Source organism: Hippoglossus hippoglossus, chromosome 21 (assembly GCF_009819705.1).
Source record: "Hippoglossus hippoglossus isolate fHipHip1 chromosome 21, fHipHip1.pri, whole genome shotgun sequence".
Taxonomy (NCBI): Eukaryota; Metazoa; Chordata; class Actinopteri; order Pleuronectiformes; family Pleuronectidae; genus Hippoglossus; species Hippoglossus hippoglossus.
This window is the reverse complement of record NC_047171.1, coordinates 7,841,591-7,862,392: the sequence shown is the minus strand read 5'-3', so window position 1 is coordinate 7,862,392 and position 20,802 is coordinate 7,841,591. Positions and strand designations below refer to the sequence as shown.

Sequence of the window (20,802 nt, the reverse complement as noted above, 5' to 3'; positions counted from 1 at the left end):
CGCCATTCAGTAAAACAGATTTGATGTCAAATATGTATATAGAGTACATGTGAACATGCATACATACACATACATACGCAGCTGATGCCCGTTCTGATTTCAATTTCTTATCCTGATTAGAGCATTGCCTGACTCATTACGCAGAACCGGGAACTGGAAAATCAGTTCTCGTTGCTGTTGTCGTGATGTTGACGAGTCCCAGCCGCCACTGCTACAAAGCAAAGTTTATTAATATTGAATGTATAATGTGTCCAAACCTCACCTAATTCTTAGGGGGATGTAAACAATACACATACCAAGTGTGAAGCTGATAAGATGAAGGCTTCTCGAGATACACATTCATCCTGAACTTTTGGATCTTTGTCTTAGTTTTACTCTAAATGAAGCTGATTTTATTTTTCACTTACAAACATACGTGTATTGCATTTTGCACTGAAATGTATTGAATATGTAAAAAAATGTAAAATAAGACTTTCTTTTTAGTAAAACAGTGAACTCTACATAACGGAACGGTGTTGCATTATGACAAGTGATGAACTTGGTGATGCAGTCAGTGATGCGGTGAAACCGAAGGAACAATGGAAGATAACGTGCCGGTGTAAGAATCACATCTGGATGCAGTGATTATGAATAAGCTTATAAATTGTGCCTGGAAAAAAAATGTAATGATGGATCACATTCAGCAGCCCAGCAGCACCACTCTGCAGGATCCTTTTAATGTTGGTGAAAAATGATAAAAGCCCGTGAGGAAAACCTACTTCCTTATTTTTTTGTTTGCAGCCTTTTTATGCTTTATTCTACTTTCACCAACACTACAGCCGCCACGTCCACTGTCCACAACCTGAGTTTATCAGTCACATGACTCTGCCTGTCGACGGCAGATTAAAAGACTGTTAACCCTGTCATGAGGGAGTGGGGCTGGGCTTCAGAAAGAGGCTTGTCTAAATGTAAATAGGAACAGCATTTGTGGGTGAGCCTACCCTCCTCCCGGCTCTCTCAGCTATAATGGATAACACTGCCAGGCCTGCAATTACTCACTGTCTCTCGCTGGCACTGTTTTCATTACACCCTTTAGAAGGAGAAGAAAAATAAAGAAAGAAAAATATAATAAATTGAACTCTATTTATGTTGATGTTTTGATGAAGAAAGATCAAACCTCTTCAGCCACATTTTTCTTTTGGCTTCCACATTCTCCTTGATGGCTGCTGCTGCTGCTGCTGCTGCTGCTGCTGCTGCTGCTGCTGGGCCTGGGGCCGTACAGATTGAAAAATTAATTGATACATTAAAACAAAATGATTGAATTTATGTTTAAAAGATACAGTCAAAAATATATTATAATGTGCCACGCACTAAAAATGCATTGCATGATAAAAAATGGAAAAATATTAAAAGCACGCTTAAAAAACACTTATCTATTCAAAACGTTATTTATTCATTTTTCAAATATTGAAACAGGATTCTCAGCTGCCATAATGATTTATATTGAGCTGCTTCGGTTGACATTTTGACTTGCACGAGTACAAGTTTTGCAAATAGCATTAATGACAGCTCGGCCATTCAAATGCAACAGTAAGCCACAGTGAATCAGCAGGAAACAGAAACAAACATTTGCTCTTGAAAGAGCAGAAATCCTATTTGAAAGCATTAAAAAGGACATGCAGGTGATGCAGGTGTTGCAGGTGTTGCAGTTCTGGTATCGTGCTTCACAACTGATGAAACTGAGCAGTATTAATAGAAATTTGTCTCACCTGTGCCTCTCCCTCGCTGTGGCAAATCAAAACGTCTGCTGTGGGAAAAAGGGACCCGAGCCAGGACCCTGAAACCAAAAGGAGCTAAATTCCATTTTGTCATTTACACCTGCTTCTTGTGCTGTGACATGTCAACATGTCTCCCAAGGAAAACGGGGGGCCACTGCTCTCAGGTGTGTGTGTGTGTGTGTGTGTGTGTGTGTGTGTGTGTGTGTGTGTGTGTGTGTGTGTGTGTGTGTGTGTGTGTGTGTCGCATGAGGAAAGTGAATATAGAGCATGAAGGGGGTGATTAAAAGAAGCCTGCAAGCTGGAGCCGTTCCCTTATAGCTCTGGTGCCTTGTCTACTGCTTGTACTCTTGGCAAAACACTCTTTCAGTATTTTAACATTAACTTTATATGGTTCATGCTCCACAAACCTTATTAAATACGCATGCAGCCAACCATTTATCCAGTGGTTATCAAACTGGGGAGAGGGCCCCCTGTGGGTGCATAGTGGCACTGCAATGGGGGGGTATGGATGACCAGGGAAAAATTAAAGAGTGACACCATATTGCATTAATATGATTCATGAGGTGAAAAATAAAGAAAAAGGTTTGAAGATGCTGTCGTGTTGAGCTTTACCTCACTAAAAAACTCAATTTGGAATCTATTTTATGGTTTGCTTACCCGATCATTGTTAATGATTGATAAGAAATTGTGGGGTTTAAAGTGTTAATACCAATCTTGGGGTTTAAAAAAAAAAAAAAAAATATATATATATATATATATATATATATATGTAAGTCATCACCCATCTGAGAATTTGGTTGAGCATTAAATGATACACTTCATTAAATAGGCAAGCATCCAACTGGACTCTGTGAACACTGCGAAAATTTGTTAGGAAAGACATCAAGGAATATACATCATCTTCTAATGAACGACTTAAAAGAAACAGGACTAAAGAAAATACTTTAAATATTTGTTTAATTTAGTTTAGTTTGATGCCAATCTACTGCTCCACTCTCCAGTCCAGAAGGTGGCGGTAATGCACCTGTAAGCTGGTTTGCCAACCGCCAATAAACACCAGAAGAAGACGAAGTGGAAGCAGATGAAGACCTTCCAAGAGAAACGTGTGTTGGTTGAAGTGAAAGATGAGACTGAGCAGGGACAGTCACTGGGAGGGATGAGGAGAAGCTGAAGGAAACGTTCAGCTGAACTGGAGGAGAAATGTTTTGGGATGAAGTTAATGCTCCTCAGAGTCAGAGTTCTTTCTGTGTTTCACAGGTGAGTGTCGTGGTGAGCGAGCTAATGTCTGAGAAGCTGAGACCTCATTCAGAATAATTAGTGAAGCCTTGTTGCCAGGCAAAGTAAAACTGATCTTGAGTCAGTTTGTCTCAGAGAATTTATTCAGTTGAACAATAGACTTATCAAACATTGACCAACTATTCATGTGTTTTCTGTCATGCAGGGCTAAATGTAATCATCATCATCATCATCATCATCATCATCATCATCATCCTCCTCATCCTCATCATCATCATCACTACCATCTGACATCAGACGCCTCGCCAAACAGAAGCAGTTCCAGCCATCTCATGTCAGAGGTTGGTGCGATATGTGTTTAATAATTTAGTATGACACAGGAAGGATGTGATAGGGCCATGTTAAGGAAGTGAAATGGTCATTGATTGGTCACTGGTTTCCCCCAGCCCAGCTTAAGGGATGTGGAGGGGGGGGGGGGTAAAAATGGGGACGTATCACAAATAGTTGTATAGAAAATGCAAACAGAGATCTATGGGCGAATACAGTGCCTGGCTCCTCATCTCTCTAAATTTCAGTCATTAATAATAATTTATATAATAATTAATCATTTTCCAACATCAGTGTTTAGTGGGTTTATTTTCTAATATGGATAATGACATTATTACTGTGCTCGCTTTTATAAGCTGCAGAGCCATAACTCTAGGTAAGTGCTGTACCTGAGGGTAAATGGTCAAATTGTCCAATGCAGCCATGAATGATGGAGTGGTTTGGAACATATAAGCAGAGCAGGTGTGAGACGCAGGAGAGAAACGGTAAATATTGCTTATTGCGTATATAACACATGTGAGTCAGGTGAGGGAGAGTGGTGTCAAGTGTGCACCCCGACAATTAATTATGTTCTCATTAGAATGAACTCCACAATCAGTGTCCATTGTTCTCAAGTCATCTGTTGAATAACATTAATTTCCGTTGATTTTACTGAAATGTAAAATGTTCTTTTTCCTGCTCTGTGCTACAGAACAGGGGCCCACTCAGCAGCGGGGGGGGGGGGGCTCATGTATTCTGCATTATGGGGCTGGTTTCCGTCCATTATCCACAAGTAGTAATTTAGTCTTACTCTTCTATTCGTGCTTTCAGCGTCTTGTCTCGAGATCATTTTAAGAAGTTATTTAATTGTGGCATGTCAGTCAAGGGCCTGTTGGAGGGTTTGGCCTGATTCAATTGAAAGCAAGGCCATTAAAAAAGAACATAACATCTCATGTTTTGGTAGCAATAAGATCTTGGGAATCTTGGAGCGGTGGACATCGCCAAACCAAAAGCACCATTCAGATAATTCTTTGTTTGTCCACTGAAGATGTTTGACCTCGTCAGGCTGGTTCGGTTTTACACCGCCGTAAAAGAATCAATCATCTTCTTCACCATAACTGTCGAGTTCAAGGACAAAATGCAGCAGATCATTTAGCGTGGCTCAGTTTATCTGTCAGTTCCTCCCCCTATTATCATTGAGAACTAAAATCTTCAACCAGCGTTTGTTGTTGGAGCACGTCGGTGGTCTCGCTCAATCATGGCCAAATCCCACCACAATGACGGCACGCATGTTGCGGCCCTCGCTTAACTGGCCACATCCCATTACACACAGGTCAAAGGCCCAATGAAGACTATGCTCTCAGCCCATCGATCACACCAGCGGTTCCTTTACACTTAATGTTTGCTTCAAGTGTGTAGCAGCGTTAAAAAAACAAACACGTCCACAATAGCATTAATCAGAGTATTCCCATCTGTTCAGGCCTAAAGATTAACTCTCAATTTTATAGCAGTTTGATAAAATTTGCAAGTGATTCCAATCTTAGGTCGTCCAGTAACATCAGTCCGTCTCATAACAATGTGTTTTTTTACTGAACTGTGTTTTTACCTTTTGAAATTAACTAATTTAGTCACTTTTTCCACATTTATATGCAACACTTGTATATTATTGATACAAAAGACATATTACTTAAAAGTTTTTATTCAACAGGGTTTTTGTTTGTTCAGTTAATGGCATACTGTTCTAAATTATACAGATGTTTCTTAGCATTTTTCCACAATACTTTTTATGAAAATATGTGTTGTGTTTATATGCTGCCTTTTATTAGTTTAATACTTTGGTAAATGTCAAGGGATATGTTCTGGTTTAAATTGATGATAAGCTATCTCCCTCACCATAGCTGTGATATAATTTAAGACATGTTACATTGCATGAAGAAGGTGATAGCGACGAGCTATAATACCAGTACCTTGTATGATAAGTTAATTTAACCACAACCATTTAAGATATGGCTGCAGGAGCTTGCCTCTTGGCTGACACTGACATGGGAGGTTAAATGCCTCAAAGGCAAAGAGACAAGCGACCTGATGGGGAAACCTGATTGGTTCTTGGGAAGAACAGCTTTAAATAAAATGCATAATCAGATAGCAAACAGCAGCCAGCCACAGTACTCTGTGTGATTCCATGGACGGAGGAGAGCATCCAGGCTGAGATGCAGAGAGTCAGCTATCAGCCCCGGCAGCGTATGGTGATTTGAATTTACTGTCAGGATTAATACCATCCCCAGATATTCGATTTGGTCTGTGGCTTTTCAGTTTGTGACTGATTATTCGGAGTGTTTTCCAGTCTGTGTAGCTTGCAAGATTACTGTAGGAGTTCTCTCCATGTGCCCTTTTGTGAGGGGGAACCTCAAGAAAGTGATGCCTTGCGCTCACACCACAGCATACAGCCTAGTCGCATGTGAATTTCAAAAGGATTAATAATAAGGGAGGACAACACTGGAAGTCAGCTCTGATTCTTTATTCACAGCTTGAGGATAAAATGTTTGTCTGAATATCCTTTCCATTAGCGAACTGACTCTTTTAGGGAAAGGATGAAAGCCATCTTTTGGCCATCTACACCTGAGGAAAGAAAAAGGCTAATCTGCTGTCAGATTAATTAGCTTTATCCTGTTTTTATTCATGCTGTTAGATACGTTGCGGTACACACAGAGCTGTGTGATGGGCCAGCTGCTTCGTGGCTCCTGTCAAGGAGAAGTTTCTTGTTGCTGAAGAGCAAGGGAAGCAAGTTGACGGATACTGAAGAAAGAGAAAAATCCCAATTATCCTAGGTTATATTTCTCATTGGATAAAAGAATGGTGCGGTGGAGGGATGTCAGGGCAGAATGACAGGAACTCAAGGGGGTTATCACAAGCACAGCCAATTATCCCACAATGGGTCAGAGAGAAAAGTATGGGTCAAACAAAAGGATTCCATCGAAAATACAATAATGGAGGACGTGAAACTACCAGCAGTGTAGTGCAACTGATTCCAAAATAGGACGGTGGTGATGAGTCGACCGAATAATAAACATAATGAATTGCAAAATGTGGAATAAAGATAGAACAGAGAAGGAGAATAAAAATACACTAATGATGAATGTCACACACAGGCTAATGCTATTTCAATCAGCCAGTGAATACGAATGAAAAGTGGCACAATTTACTCATAAGTGGCTACTCTGATTTTACACATCAAGATATGTTTAATAGTGATTGGGACCACTTCTCAGCTGGGGGATAATAGTTGTGTGTGTGATGAGAAATTAATTCCTGATCATTTCAACGGTTTGACATTGTAGTTATCTTGATTTGAGCCTGGAGACAAAGATTTCAAACTGAGAGCCTGGACCGTAGTGCTCAGAGTCTGCGCAGTAGTGGTCGTGGTGTGGAGCTGTGGTACGGTGGTCCCACCGGCATGCGTTCCAATTGCGAGAGTATGTCAGCTGTCAATCATATTGACATTTGAGCCCCTTTTTTATCGCGTTAATAATTAAAATCAAATTAACTGTTTAACATAAATGAGTGTGTAAAGAACTACCTAAAATGACAAAAAATAAACTTTGGGAAAGTTTATTTTATAGGTACCTTGACTTAGTTTGCTTCCCATCTACTAACATGGAGGAGGCAGGGTTTATGACCTATACTGCAGCCAGCCACCAGGGGATGACGCTGATGTTTAGCTTCACTTTTGAGTCCATCTATAGATACAGTCTGTGGAAGAGACTGAAAAAGGGTCTTGCAACAGGCAAACTGCCCTCTTTCAAATCACAATTTCCCACAAATTTGATTTGAAGATAAAAATGCTAACTACTACAGGACAATAAAAACCTACTTTATTTCATGTCAGGTAGATGGAAAATGAAATTGGAGCCAGACTAGTACGAGTGCGGTGATTCAAAAAGAGTTAGGTCAAAGGTCAAAAGGACTTACCCTAACCCAACCCTAACCCTAACCCTAACCCTAACCCTAACCCTTTTCATTCAGGCTGTAAATGAAAAGCTACGATATGTTCAGGATATTCAAGCAGACTAAAATGCATTACACTGCAAACCAACGACTTCCCTGCATCATCAGCTAAAAGCGAAACATTTCATCACTCTGTACTCGAAGTGGGTTTTGTTGTGTCAAACTCTGTAGGCAAAGTTGCTAAATACGACAGACACTGTAAGACTTGACATTTATTTCAGGCAATCAAATTGAGTTGTTTCACTCACACGTGACCCAGCCCACACAGCCTCCTGCAACATGTATCCGATATTTAAGTGGGTAATGCTCAATATGCTTTTTCCCTGCTTTGCATTTACAAAGTCTGCTATTACTGCTGCACAAACCTGCTTCTGCTGCCGATGCTCATGTAGCATTCCCCTCCAGCTCACTATTAACAATAGAGTGTTGCATTCTGTAGGCTGGAACAGTCCAGTGTTGTTTAGATGTAGAGACTGGCGAGAGATACACTATCTCTTGCTGTTTGTGAAACCAGTCTTGACTTTGTTTAGCGGTGCTTTTACGCAACAGTAAGATGATGCAATTACCGTGGCTGCCCAGTAATGACTGCCCACATCATTACAGATCCTGCACAGTGTTGGAACAGTTGGCTGTGGGAACTTTGGTTTGCAGGCATCCTTTGTAAAAAAAATGAAAGCCATGCAGATGTTGAAAATATGGTCCATTCACTCCATTACCGGAGTGCTTGTCAGCTCTGTGGTAATTTCAAAGCCTGTACATCTGTGGTAAGTGTGCTGCGTAGAGCTGAGCCATGCACTTTTTTCTATTTGTCAGTTTGGTGTCTCTTCCTGCTGTTCGGGTTACTCATGCACCTGCAATTTGAAGACCAATAATTTGCCTGGAGCTTGACCTCTTTGACTGACGCTGCTACATTGCATGTCACATATCTTGGTTTGTGAATGTGTTGAATCGCTATTGTTGGTTCTCATACAAAGACAGATAAAGAATAGTTTGAGATGAGAAAAGTCTGTGAATAGAAGAAAACACTCACAAATACAGAATCGACTACACCTACCTCAATTAAACCTGCATTCATTGGTGTTTTGGACTTTCTGGGGCAATGCAACAAACTAGAGTTGATAACAAACAGTTGCCTATTTGCACAACCAGCAAACAGGGAGCCACATTCACATTTCTTTCAAGTCATGTTTCTGGTCTCTTGGCAAATACAAGCCTCATATTAACATTGATTTTAACTCAGTTTTGGTCTCCACCAACTCTTAAAGGACAATTTCTGGCTGTAAGTTCCAGGTCTGTCACTTTATCTAAAAATCAAGTTTGAACGAATTTGACATGACATGCAATTCATGTCCGCTCAGGACGGCTTCCCACGCTAGCGTCCTTCATTTTCGTCACAGTAAAACAATTTCTGACTAGATAGACGTTCAGGAGGAAAAGCAATAGGTGAAGATAATAGTGAACGCCCTCTGCTGGATCATGAGGCAAACTACTTACATCAATCAATCAATCTAATTTGATTTGTATAACCCATATTCACAAATTAACATTTGTCTCATAGGGCTTAACAAGGTGTGACATCCTCTGTTCTTAACCCTCAACAAGAGTAAGGAAAAATTACCAAAAAAATCCTGATTAACAGGGGAAAAAACGTAGAAACCTCAGAGAGAGTCACATGTGAGGGATTTCTCTCCCAGGACGGACAGAAGTGCAGTAGATGCCACGTGTAACTGAACACATCAACAAAATTACAATATATATAACGTTGATTAGAAGAAGGCGTTTTTAACATAATTGAACAGCGTGTCATTATTTAAAGTATGAATACATAAGAAAATGTCTGATAGAAATGAAGGGAGCAGCAATGACAACTCGTTTTTTCGAAATCGAACAGGTCATTGCAGTACAAATATGAACCCCCCCGTGTTCAAATGAATGTTCGAATACCGAATTAAAAGTTACAGCCCTATAAGTTCCCCCCAGCTTTAAGTCTCTTACTTCATAATGGATTGTAAATTAGTTTAAAAGTTAAAAATACAGAAATACAGAGATACATACAGCATTTTAAAATGAATTTGCACATGAACAATATTTATTCACTTTAGGGAATAGATACAACAAGGAAAATGCAGACAATTTCTTTTTTAAATCTCCATTTAATCAAGTTGTGGCTTAAACACCACAGAACTACAGCCCGTAAGTTTTTATTATGAAAGGACATTAAAACATAATTATTCCCAGATCCACCAACAACAGTTGCTTTGTGAGTAGGCGATGAGAGCTTCTGTATAATTACTCATTATAGTCAATGACACTCGAAGACTTAAAATGACGTGGGCATTCATATCTGGCATTCCATTAAATTCCACATCCCACACATTTGAAATAGTAGTGGTAGACTATAGTAATGTGATGTAAAGTGATTAGAATAAAAACAATTAGATAATAGTTTCATTGTTTGTTTGGAACAATTCCTGAACACCTTGGAAATTAGTTTAATGGAACCCAAAGTGGATGAACATAAAACAAACACACGGAACAAACAGTATAAGTTGATGGGATCATGCATATGATATACCACGAATGGCTCAGTTCTTAACAGATGAACCCCAACATACTTTACGGGGATGGGTCTATACATTATATAGAATGCGAAAAGCTTACTCTTGTTTTAACAGTTTTAAAAGCTGTTGGTGAAGTCAGGAAACATTCTCTAAAAGAAGGCACAATGGAAAGCTAAAGCAATCTTGAATTTCAAGACAAAAACTTGCTCCTGCAACAATTGTGAAAAAAAAGAAACCTGACAATGCACATATAGGAGAGGACCTGAGAGAATAAAGAGACATGAAAGCACCGGGGGTAGAGGAGGAGGAGGAGGAGAGAGAAGAGACAAAAGGGAGGATAAAGACAATCCTCATAGGCTGCGCAGGAGAAGAATGTATGCGCACGTGTGTATAGTGTGTGTGTGTGCACGCATCTACTTATGCATGTGCAGTGGGAAAAGGAGGAGGGGGGTGTGTTCACTTGGAGACAGCAGGGATGGCTTATTAGGAAATCATCTCTCTTAGCCAATGGTTTTTAAGAGAGAGGCAGATGTCATTTGACTGAGAAGTACCACCTCCCAGAGCCAGCATATCCCCCTCAGTGCACGGCAGCGCTGTGTGAGAGCACCACTGTCACTGCTCTCTCTCCTCTCAGTCTGTGTCCACAGACACTTTCTCGCCTTCGCTCGGATTTCTCTCTCTCTCTCTCTCTCTCTCTCTCTCTCTCTCTCTCTGCGCTCCTCTGGGCTCCCTCTCCTCGCCCTCTTCTCTCTCTTCCCTTTCTTCTCCTCCTCCTCCTCCTCCTCCTCTTCCTTTTTCTCTCCGACTCTGTCCCATAAGCAGAGATAGGATCTGTTACAAACAGCCGCGGCTTCACCAAGAGCCCAGGTAAGACCTCTTCTTTTTTTAATGATTTATTCACTTTGCACTGAGGGGCTATATCAGAGAAGCCAGAAGCCCCTCGTTGCTCGCTCTCCAGCGTGCACAAATTGATTTCTCTCCATTTCAAGTTTCTCCCTGCTCTGTTTTGCTGTGATGAATTTGAAATGTTTCATACATCTGTGGAGGCACCGTGCTTTTATTGCCAGTCAGCTGTGGCAATGACAACTTTGGGCTTCAGCCAGGGGGGGGACTGTACCTGAGAGGTGCATGGAGGACAGCATGCATGAGACAAAACACCCATCATACCGAAACGGAGACGACAGAGCGATAGCAAGAGGCAGAGAAAATGAAAGAAAACGCACTGGCAGATAGAGACACAGAGGGAATTGGCTTTCGCTGATCAAAGCAAGTGGTGGGAAGCGAGTTAAGAAGTGCAGGAGCATGAGCTCAGGTGATGGTTCACAGATCAGCAGGTGACGAGTGGACAATCTATTGATCTGGAGCTGGCGTCCTCCCAGAACTAAGCTGGGGTTGAATCTAGGAGCTGATATAGGAAAGATTGTCTCTTTGGTGTATTTATGGAGTGTTCAGATGGGACTTTATACACAGAAGCCGCCTGGGGAGTCTCTCTCTCTCTCTCTGTGTGGTGCAAGGAGGAGGGAAGCAGGGTGTTTGCCCTCAGACCCTCTGTCTCTCTGAACATGTGTGGCTGTATTTTTGAGATGGATTTTCCGCTCCTGACTAATTGACAAAAAACTGAAATCTCTGTGCATGGAACATTAAATCATGTGTTCCGAGAACGGCAATTAGGTTCAGTCCACAACTGCGTAATACAGAGTTAGGTCACAGTGGAGGTTATGTAGTAATTGTTATTCATTGATATTTTTAGCACTGGTGAAAATGGTTGCCTTTCAAACAATGAGCCTCAAATTAAGATGTGAATTTGTCTGAATTGGCCCTTTTGTTCTCGTCTCAATCAATCAGGATAAATGATTTTAAGAATAATTCATGTTCAGCCTCTGAAGTTTAAATAAACAATAGGACAATGCAATGGTACATCTGCAATTAAACACATTAGTGTCACTTCAATCATGTCTCACTATAGAGGCTTGGCAGATGTTTGCTCTGCTGTATTATTACTGAGAGGAGCCTCGCACGAAGGCGTTTACTGTAATGATTGATGTGGACGTTACTGGTGAGTTGAAAGGTGTTCGTTGCCGATAAGTAATCTCTGAAGTTCATCTTTAGCTAATATTTTCTGATGCCTTCGCGCCCGGTGTCTGTTGCACGAGGAGAATATTCATCACACTGATGAACTTAAATGAAATCTGAAAATAGCTCAGAGCAAAGTTGCGTTAGGTCTCATAAGTAATACAGCGGTGTGCTTATATTTCTTTCATGACATAGTTTGCGGCGCTCCATTGGACGGCGCGGAGGAATGAGAGAAATAGCTTTGTGATGTGAGAAGACATAGGCTGCCGAGGTGAGAGAACATCCAGACACGCCGCAGTGGAAACATTAACAGCAGGAGCTGAACCATCAGCTGTTCTGTAATGGTCAGGACCCCGCACTGAAACTTGCTCATTTCAACCACACTGGCCACAGCCCACAGCGTTGCAGCTTTGTGGCACTGATTCCATTTGGTGGCACACACTGCACACAGTTCTGCAAAAATACCCATGATACAAGCTGTGGCTTTCACACCACTGTTAATGATGCATTCTTCACTTTACAGCCACACAGCCACCAGCCTGGAGATGGATTGCGACTGTAGTGCTGTGCTTTACATAGCACATTGAGCTTCTGCTTTACCGTACCTTAATATAAAACAAAAAGAAGCTGCCTCAGCTACTTCCCTGACACAGGCTCTGTCATTAACCCAGCACTCAGCCGGAGACCCAGAAAAATATCTGCGTTTTTGAGGAAATTAGAGTCAGAGAAATGGGGGAAGCTGGTGCCTTTCCCGTCCACTGAGGGTTCTCTGCTGACAGCTACACTCAGTCTTTTTTTTTTCCTGCTTGGTTGTGAGCTGCCCCAGGTGTGACAGGCAGCCGGAGTAATGGGGGATGTTTGACAGATGCATATTTCCAGCCTTGAATGCTTCGTATAAAGAAGATAGACGGCATGGATTCAGGCTGAGCGGGGGACAAACGGTAGGGCCTGTGAATCACTCCAATGAGTGTGCCACCTCTGTGCTTGATTGATCTGTCACGTGACTCTAACGACGCTTCCACGTTGCTAATGGCATCCCGCCCTGATTGAAACCTGAGAGCGGTGTATTGGTATCATGGAGCTTCTGAAGCCAGGTGGTGTGTTGCACCCGATGACGCTGGTGGTCAAGTTACAGGCGGGGCGAGCGACCCTATAAGCGATCGATAATGTGATTTTTGAAAACAAGTATTTTTAATGAAAAGCATGGCATCTATAGTGTGTGTGTGTGTGTGTGTGTGTGTGTGTGTGTGTGTGTGTGTGTGTGTGTGTGTGTGTGTGTGTGTGTGTGTGTGTGTGTGTGTGTGTGTGTGTGTGTGTGTGTGTGTGTGTGTGTGTGTGTGCTGATTTTTATTCCTACGGCATCATTTGGGATTTGTACTAATATTGGAGTTTATGTGAGAATTAATCAGGGCACATAACCAGGAGCCAAGGCCAAGAGATTACATTACAGTTTGTACAGTAGAGAGCAGTGTCTCTTGGCAAACAGACATCATCTGGCAGCCAGAGAGGAGACAACGGAGGGATGAACTCTCCCACTTACTATGTATTTGTTCCTTGTGGGCCCCTATATGACTTCAAACCCCTGTGCAGTCACCCTACAGATCCATCCGGAAGCGCCCACATCCACCGGCTCATTTAATGAGTATTGAAATGATTGATCTCGTCACTCCTTATTTTCATTAACGCTGTCAATGCAACCTGTTATATATATATAGTACTGTATACAATATGAATGTGGCATTCATCCTAATTATGTAAATATAGACAAAGAAATTCAATATAATATAGAGTAGACCAATGAGCAGTCTACAGCAACGCAAGTGGCTCTACTTATACCATAGCACAGCTGTGCTTTGTGCTAACGCTGATGACAACAAGCTATCATATCAGCTGTGTGTATTGTTTGCCAAGTTCAACTTTAAAGTTTAGAACGCTAACTTTTTTATTTTCATTTAATTTGCAAATAAGCACGAATGCTAAATAAAGCTAAAGCTGATGTCATATTGTATAATGCACATTACAAATGAATGTTTTGACCAGATGATGATCAGGATGTATCTTCTGGGAACCATGAATATTCAGAAATATGTGCCAATTGGTTTCCTGGATTAGAAAAAAGATCTGACCTGCTGATGGCACAGGACGAAAAGACAGACAATCATTCAACTCTATATCCTCTGGGGACCACAATTGTCTTTATGTAACTTTATTGAAATTCACTTAAGAGTCGTTGAGCTGTTGCGTTCTGGACTGGTGGACTTCACCAACTGACCCAAAGTCAGAGATGGCAAAATAGTGAAAAATAAACCAACTAATAATTACTGTGACTTTAGTTGGCTGACAATTGCCACATTGAAAATTTATATTTAGGGACAAAACATGTTGAAGACTACTGTTTTGACAGTAACTTTAATTACAAGACAGAAACAAAAAATACCCCAAATAGATAAAGCAACTCTAAAATTATGATAATAAACACATTAACAACCAGCATTACTTTTCCACTCCGAGTGACGACTATTCACTGCCTTTTCTATCATCAATTTTACATTGCGACCTTATTCGATTTTATTTGTATAGCGCCCAATCATAATCTACACATCTCAAGGCACTTTACATAGAAGGTCGAGTCCTTAGAAATTATAGAGAATCCCAACAGTTCCAATAATGAGCAGCACTTTGGCGACTGTGGAGAGAAAACCTCCCTCATTAACTGGAAGAAACCTCAAGAAACAGAGTCGGTGTGGGCGTCAATCTGCCTCGACCGGTGTGAGTGAGCAGAAAAACGGGGGATGAGAGGAGAGGTGGGTGGAAAAGAGGGAAGAGCGAGAGATGGGGGGAGAGAAGAGAGAGAGACCTGGAACATTTGTGTAACCATAATGTTTCAGCTCCGACAGACTAGTTGTTATCGTGAAAACAACAAGTGACACATTAGCAGTCTTGTCTTGTTCTGAGCCACATACTGTTTTATTACATCAATCACCCGCAGTGTCTGCAACTTACCTAAGTGCATTTTCCACATTGTGTAGGTGTGTGCAATCTTTAAATGCCCTAATGGCTTCTCAGAAAAAGGCTAATAAAAGTGATTTTTATAAATGAAATGTGGCCCATTAGAACATTTCTACCAACTTTTAATATCATTGACGCAGTTTCTTTTTTGTTTAAAGAGCAACCACAAGCAGTGGCCACTTCGAAAGGCAAAATGATTACAGCTGCTTTAAGTCGTCTCTGTACAGTACACTGAGTCTACGCAGGTGTTCTGTGTTCCACATGAGACGTTACACAACCGCCTTGCTTTGCCCGTTACAAAAAGATGAACCGGGGACAAACGGTTTATTTCACACATATTTAGCACGATGGGTTTTCTATGTTATGAGAACATCCGCGTACCCATATGATGCAATGAAAGGGCAGAGCAGGTAGGAGGCTATTTGTCAATGACATCCTTATGCTAATAGGATTAGATGCATCTGCAAAGCCTTCAAAAGGGCTTCATGGAGTGAATATGTACATCGCCGCAATAATACTTAATAAAAGATACTGGGCTCACAGCGGCTTTGAAGCGATAAATTGTGAAATAATTTTTCTCAGCAGCTCAGTAAGCTGTATGATAAGCCTAATATCAGTTATCGGATAGTGAATGCAAACAAGAATCTGTTTGAATCTATCAGTCAATCTATTTTGCCAGCTTTTATTGAAGCTACAGGGTGAAACATTTTTTTCTCTAAAATATCATCATAACATAAGTGGTTTCTGTGAGGCCTCCGTGACCCAGACCCAAGTTTTTTGTGCAAGCCTCGCTCTTCGAAACAATAAGAGAAGGCCAGAGTCTGTTAATCAATACGTGAACGGACTCTACTTCTGTGTTGGCTGCTGTAAGTCGTTACTGTGGCAGATTCACAGACTAGCAAGTTATGGTTTACGGCATCAGACAAGTCGCTGCACATGTACGAGGACATACTGTGTGCGAAGGGCTGGGCAGAGCACGACTTGGAGGGAAGGAGGAGGGGTGGGAGGGTTGAATGGTTTGCTGGACTCTCATGCTGGTGCGAGTTTCCTTACCAGAACTTATACCTTTAAGAAATAGTGAAAGGCGTGAAGTTACGCTGGACTCATGTTGGTGTCTTCAACCGAAATGCTGCTCGTTCACTTTGAATGGTTCGACGTCATGTGTTGCCCAACTGCATTGTGGTTCCTTTGTGTCGTGTTGCTTACGTTGCATACGGCAGAAGTCGAGAGGCGGCACCAGCCAATCAAGTTGTGTTCAAACAGACATTTAAGTGCAGGTGCTATCCAATCAGGTTAATGTGAAAGCAGAGGCAGCTGGTCAACCTGGTGTGTGTATTTTATTTCCAGGTTACTTTTCTTTCTAAAACCCAAAGTCACTGGAATGCTGAAGTATCGACCAGAAAGACACTTGGTATTGTTCCCCAATCAAAGTCTCTCAACGACATCTTGCTTCTTTCTCTTTTAGGCCTAATTCTCTTGCTCTCTACCAAATCATCTTTGGATGAGTGTGAGCTCAGTTTACTGATTCACTCGTCTTCCATAATGAAACCAGACAGAGGAAATTGACTCGGGCCATGAAGGAGAAATACAGAAGATTTCACGTCTGTCAGAAAGGCAGTCATCAGTGACACCGAGTTTGCTGTTTGAAGAGATTCTCACCAGTTGCTTTGCGTGAGGTGAGACGTCTCTGTCAGGTTTTCTGTCAATGTTTCTATCTGATACATTCTTAAAAATGCATCAGACAGTCTTTTAATTATATATATATATTTTATTTTCCATCTTGATCATAAGTCTGCTCAGCAAATCCAAAATAAGTCGGAGGATTTTTGTAAACATCTAAAAATATAGCATGCGTCACAGCTTTCTTTTGATGGTTGCCTTAAAATACCTTGAGCTAAGATGTGTCAGCGTGGGCCTGTTGTGTCGACCTCTTTCTCTTCAGAATCATCAAATAACGGAAGTTCAAAGTCAGTTTTAAACCAACAGGAGCCCTTTAGAGAGGTGATGCAGATTTTTTAAAAATTCCTATTTACTCATCACAGCTTTACTCGCATCGCTCGCGGACTCTTCCAGTCAAACTGCTGACTGCCACTTATTTATTTTGGGGCTTTGTGGTTCATTCATGGGAACACTAACCCACTTTCAGCACCATCTGTTCTTTAAAAAACAGCCGTACACCTGCAATCATCCAGGCTACCTTTTACCAAGTCTGAGCATGGTGTTAGGTGCGATTTGCTCCCTTAAGTCTTTCTTATATCAGTTACCTACTCCCTGCAGACTTTCAAAGTTTCCCAGGTAGAATAATGTATTTCTACCCTCTGTGGGCAAATGCGTCTCTCCTCTGCATTTCAATGAAAATATAGCCTATGGTGTTGAAACCGGCTTTTTCAGTGACACACAATAGCTGTTTTCAAACATGGACTTCCAGCCATTTTCAGCTTTTTGCTTTTGACACGTGAAGAATACAGCAGGAGATTTTCCAGGTCGGTCGTGTTCACAAACAACAGGAAAATGTCCGGGATATTCAAGTGAGAAGTGGCGTCTGGGTAGAGCAGCAGGAGGCAGGAGGCAGGACATGACATATTCATTCCACTGAGGAAAGCTCAACCCCAGTGTTGGCCCTCACAGCCAAAAGATCTTGGATCTCGTTGTCTCTGCAAGTTGACACGTTCGTCAGTGTCGTCTACATGGATGGCACCTCTTTTCCATCCTACTTTTATGTCCATCACGTTATCAGTACGCCCACTTGCTTGCTGTGACATTTTCCATCATCACCTGGGCTCACTGGGACATTTTCCTGACATTTCACAAGGGGGCTGGGAGGAGGAGTCAGTAGCAGCTGACTTGGACATTTTCGCTCTCACCTACAGCCCTTTTGGAAAATGTCAGTAAAAAACGGACTTCAGTGCATGTCTGGAAGCAGATTATCTTATTTATGGGGTTGTGTCCATCATAATTAAACTGGCTGCGAGTTAAGCAGTTATTGGTGCAAGAGGTAGGGTGTTTGTTTCAGGGAATTGAAGGTTCCAAGAGCTTTGTAACAGTTTTTAAATAACACATACGTTAACTTTAACAAGTCATTGACCCCTGTGGAATACCTTCTACTGGTATTTTTGCAAGTTCAACACAAATCCGGTTTACTTACTGACTCTGACGGTTGCTTCTACTTTGTTTGTAATTCATTTTGCATCTACTTATTTTTGTTAATGTGTGAAATGTTCTGCCTGGATGCATCTCGATGACCACTACAAAAGAGAAGTCCTAAAAAATAAATAATGGTTTTGAAAAGGAAAAGAAAAATTAAAAATAGACTTATTTGATCTCTATCCAAATATAACTAGGAGGCTAATCCTTATTTTGTTGTGAGGAACTGTGGCTTGGGCAGGTTTAAAAAACCTTTGCTTCTGTCTGAATCTGTTAGAGCATGTGTATTGGTTTCATTATGCGACAGACCCTCTCTCTTTCTATTTTATGGAATTGGCTTTTGATTTCCGTTTATTTTTAAACGTCCATAAAGAAAAGGAAACCTATCCAGACTCGCTGGAGGAAGGCACAGGCAGCTTTCAGCTCCAGAGAGAATATCTTCTCACAACATGGGGATCTGCTGGTGTAAACATTCAATCTGCGTAGAAAATGAATAATTATCACAGTTTTTAAAATGCAACACATTCCTGCTGAGTAACGTGTAGAGTGAGAGCCTTCACAAACTGCTATGGTCGTTAACAGTGGAATAACTGTAGCATGGTTGTGTGGACTCTGGATTTATGTCAGAGTGGATGACTAGATTCCTCCTCGTATGAAAACATCTGTGCATGCACATGTGGGATTTTATGTGTGTGTGTGTGTGTGTGTGTGTGCGTGTGTGCGCCCGGCTGTCAAGTCATTAACCATGCTAGGCGCATCCAGTGATACCTCGATCTCATTACCTCTGCTGACACAGGTCAGTAAAGCCTCATATCGACATCAGAAGAAGGTCAAGTCACTCAAGGTGACTGACCTTCAGTGGTGCTCACCTTCTCTTTGTCCATTCTGTGCTTCAGTCATGTCTTTGAATGTATTTTTGTTGAGATGTTCTTGCTTATCAAACCTCTAAAGATGATGCATGCGGCTCTGTTACTCAGAAATGTGTCTCCTCCTCAGATTTGTCACGAGGAACCATTCTCAACGCTTTTCCCTGTGGCTTAAAACATCTGAACCCACTCGAATAGAGTAATCCTGAAAGCTCTTTTAGTGGGCGTTACCCCTGACAAAGTTAGCGACGATGATTTCCTGCTGCCAGCCCTCTTTACATCAGTCTGATAGACGTTGGGATCTGGAAGCTATTATTTGAGCCGAAGAATCATCATGCTCGACCGGGCTACTGCTACTTCACATTGCTACTCAGTACACAAACACTCCCCCCCCCCCCCCCCAAAGTCTATTGAATTTGCTGACCCCCAACACCCCAACAGATTTCAATTACATTAGCCTCCACCCACCCCCCCAGCCCACTTGGAATACAAATGCAGGAGCTTGAGCAAGTCTTATCTCAAAGGTCTTTGTCAAGTAGTGGGCTTATTTGTCTGCTGCTCTTTCTATCTGGCCACGCAGGATATTCTGTGGGCGTTATGCACTTGTCAGGCAGCTGAGGGAAGCTGTCACAAAACCCAGTCAGCCTCACCACGGCCCATTGGCCTTTAGCTTGGATCTCCGGCTTCCATCACCCCTATTAACTTCGGATCACTGGCTATATTCACTAAATCTACCTTGCACATAATAGAATTAGTGCGGCAATACGCTTCCTCATAATGGTCAGATGCGTCTTTTCTTTTTCATCTCCTGAATAGACTTTCTATCCCCCCCCCTTTCTGTTATTCCCCTGCGGTCTTTGAGGTGTCAGTGGTAATTACATCTAATGAGAAAAGTAAGGATCTGTTCACCTGAAGTGAAAACATGACCTTTGGTGAAAAACATGCTGCTCCTGCCGTCGCTCTAATGGAAATGTGCAGCAGCAGCCCGTCAGATCTGATGACACGCCACTTAATTTGGGGTAAGCAGCAGTTATTAGTGCATATGCCCTTTTGTGTCCTATGAATTTAAAAAAAGATGATATTTGACATGAGATGATGTCACAAGTAATTACTGGCACGTGGAAGATGCATACCTCACCACTTAGTAGTGTGTACTTTGATTGAAGAGGAGAGAGCCCCTCCCATTGGAGCTGCTTAAGAGGGAAGTTCCTCTCTTTGATGCAGCTGCTGTGTCCTGTCTGATTTGTATGATGAGTAGATGTGAAAATCACAAATAAGACAAGAACATGTAATACAGGAACCTTGGGGCTCTAACTCCACAACGGCTGAGTGAGGCCGAGACGTAATATGTAAACTTGGCGTTACCAGGGCCAAATACTTTTCCCTTAGGAGGAGGATGTTTTGGTTTAGGATGTCTAGAATGGCTTCACTAGAGGACGGGGCCACTTACAAACTATTTCATACATGTCATCTCAGGATCGAGTGTTCATTAGGTGAGCATTAAGCGGTTCACTAGGTTTATTTCTATGATTTTGAGGGATCTGGATCTGGAACAGATTTTATTACACAACCCATGTAATTGGCCATGATCTCCCCTCAGGATCCCTTCAACTATAAGGCTGCTATTATTCACTATTTTTCTTATTTTCAACAAATCCAATGAAAATATTTAAAAGCATCAATATTTCAGTTCTCGTGGCTCTCGGAGCCCATATCTGTTCATTCCCACTGATGATCTGACTCCAGATTTATGAACTTATTTTATTAAAATGATTGGTTTCTGAGTGGGGCATTACTCAAAGGACAAGGAATAAATAGTACTTTTGTGGATGATTATGCTCAGTG

At 41.6% G+C, this 20,802-nt stretch overlaps 1 protein-coding gene across 3 annotated transcripts in view; it reads left to right on the top strand.

The window, feature by feature from the left end:
- The first annotated feature begins 5,672 nt into the window (after window positions 1-5,672).
- Window positions 5,673-20,802, top strand: part of thsd7ba (thrombospondin, type I, domain containing 7Ba) — a 196,417-nt gene continuing 181,287 nt past the window's right edge. For all 3 annotated transcript variants that reach the window (XR_004612496.1, XM_034574128.1, XM_034574127.1), the window contains exons 1-2: window positions 5,673-5,683; window positions 10,470-10,732. The gene's annotated coding sequence lies outside the window, so the exon portion shown is untranslated. The remainder of the gene's footprint in view (window positions 5,684-10,469; window positions 10,733-20,802) is intronic.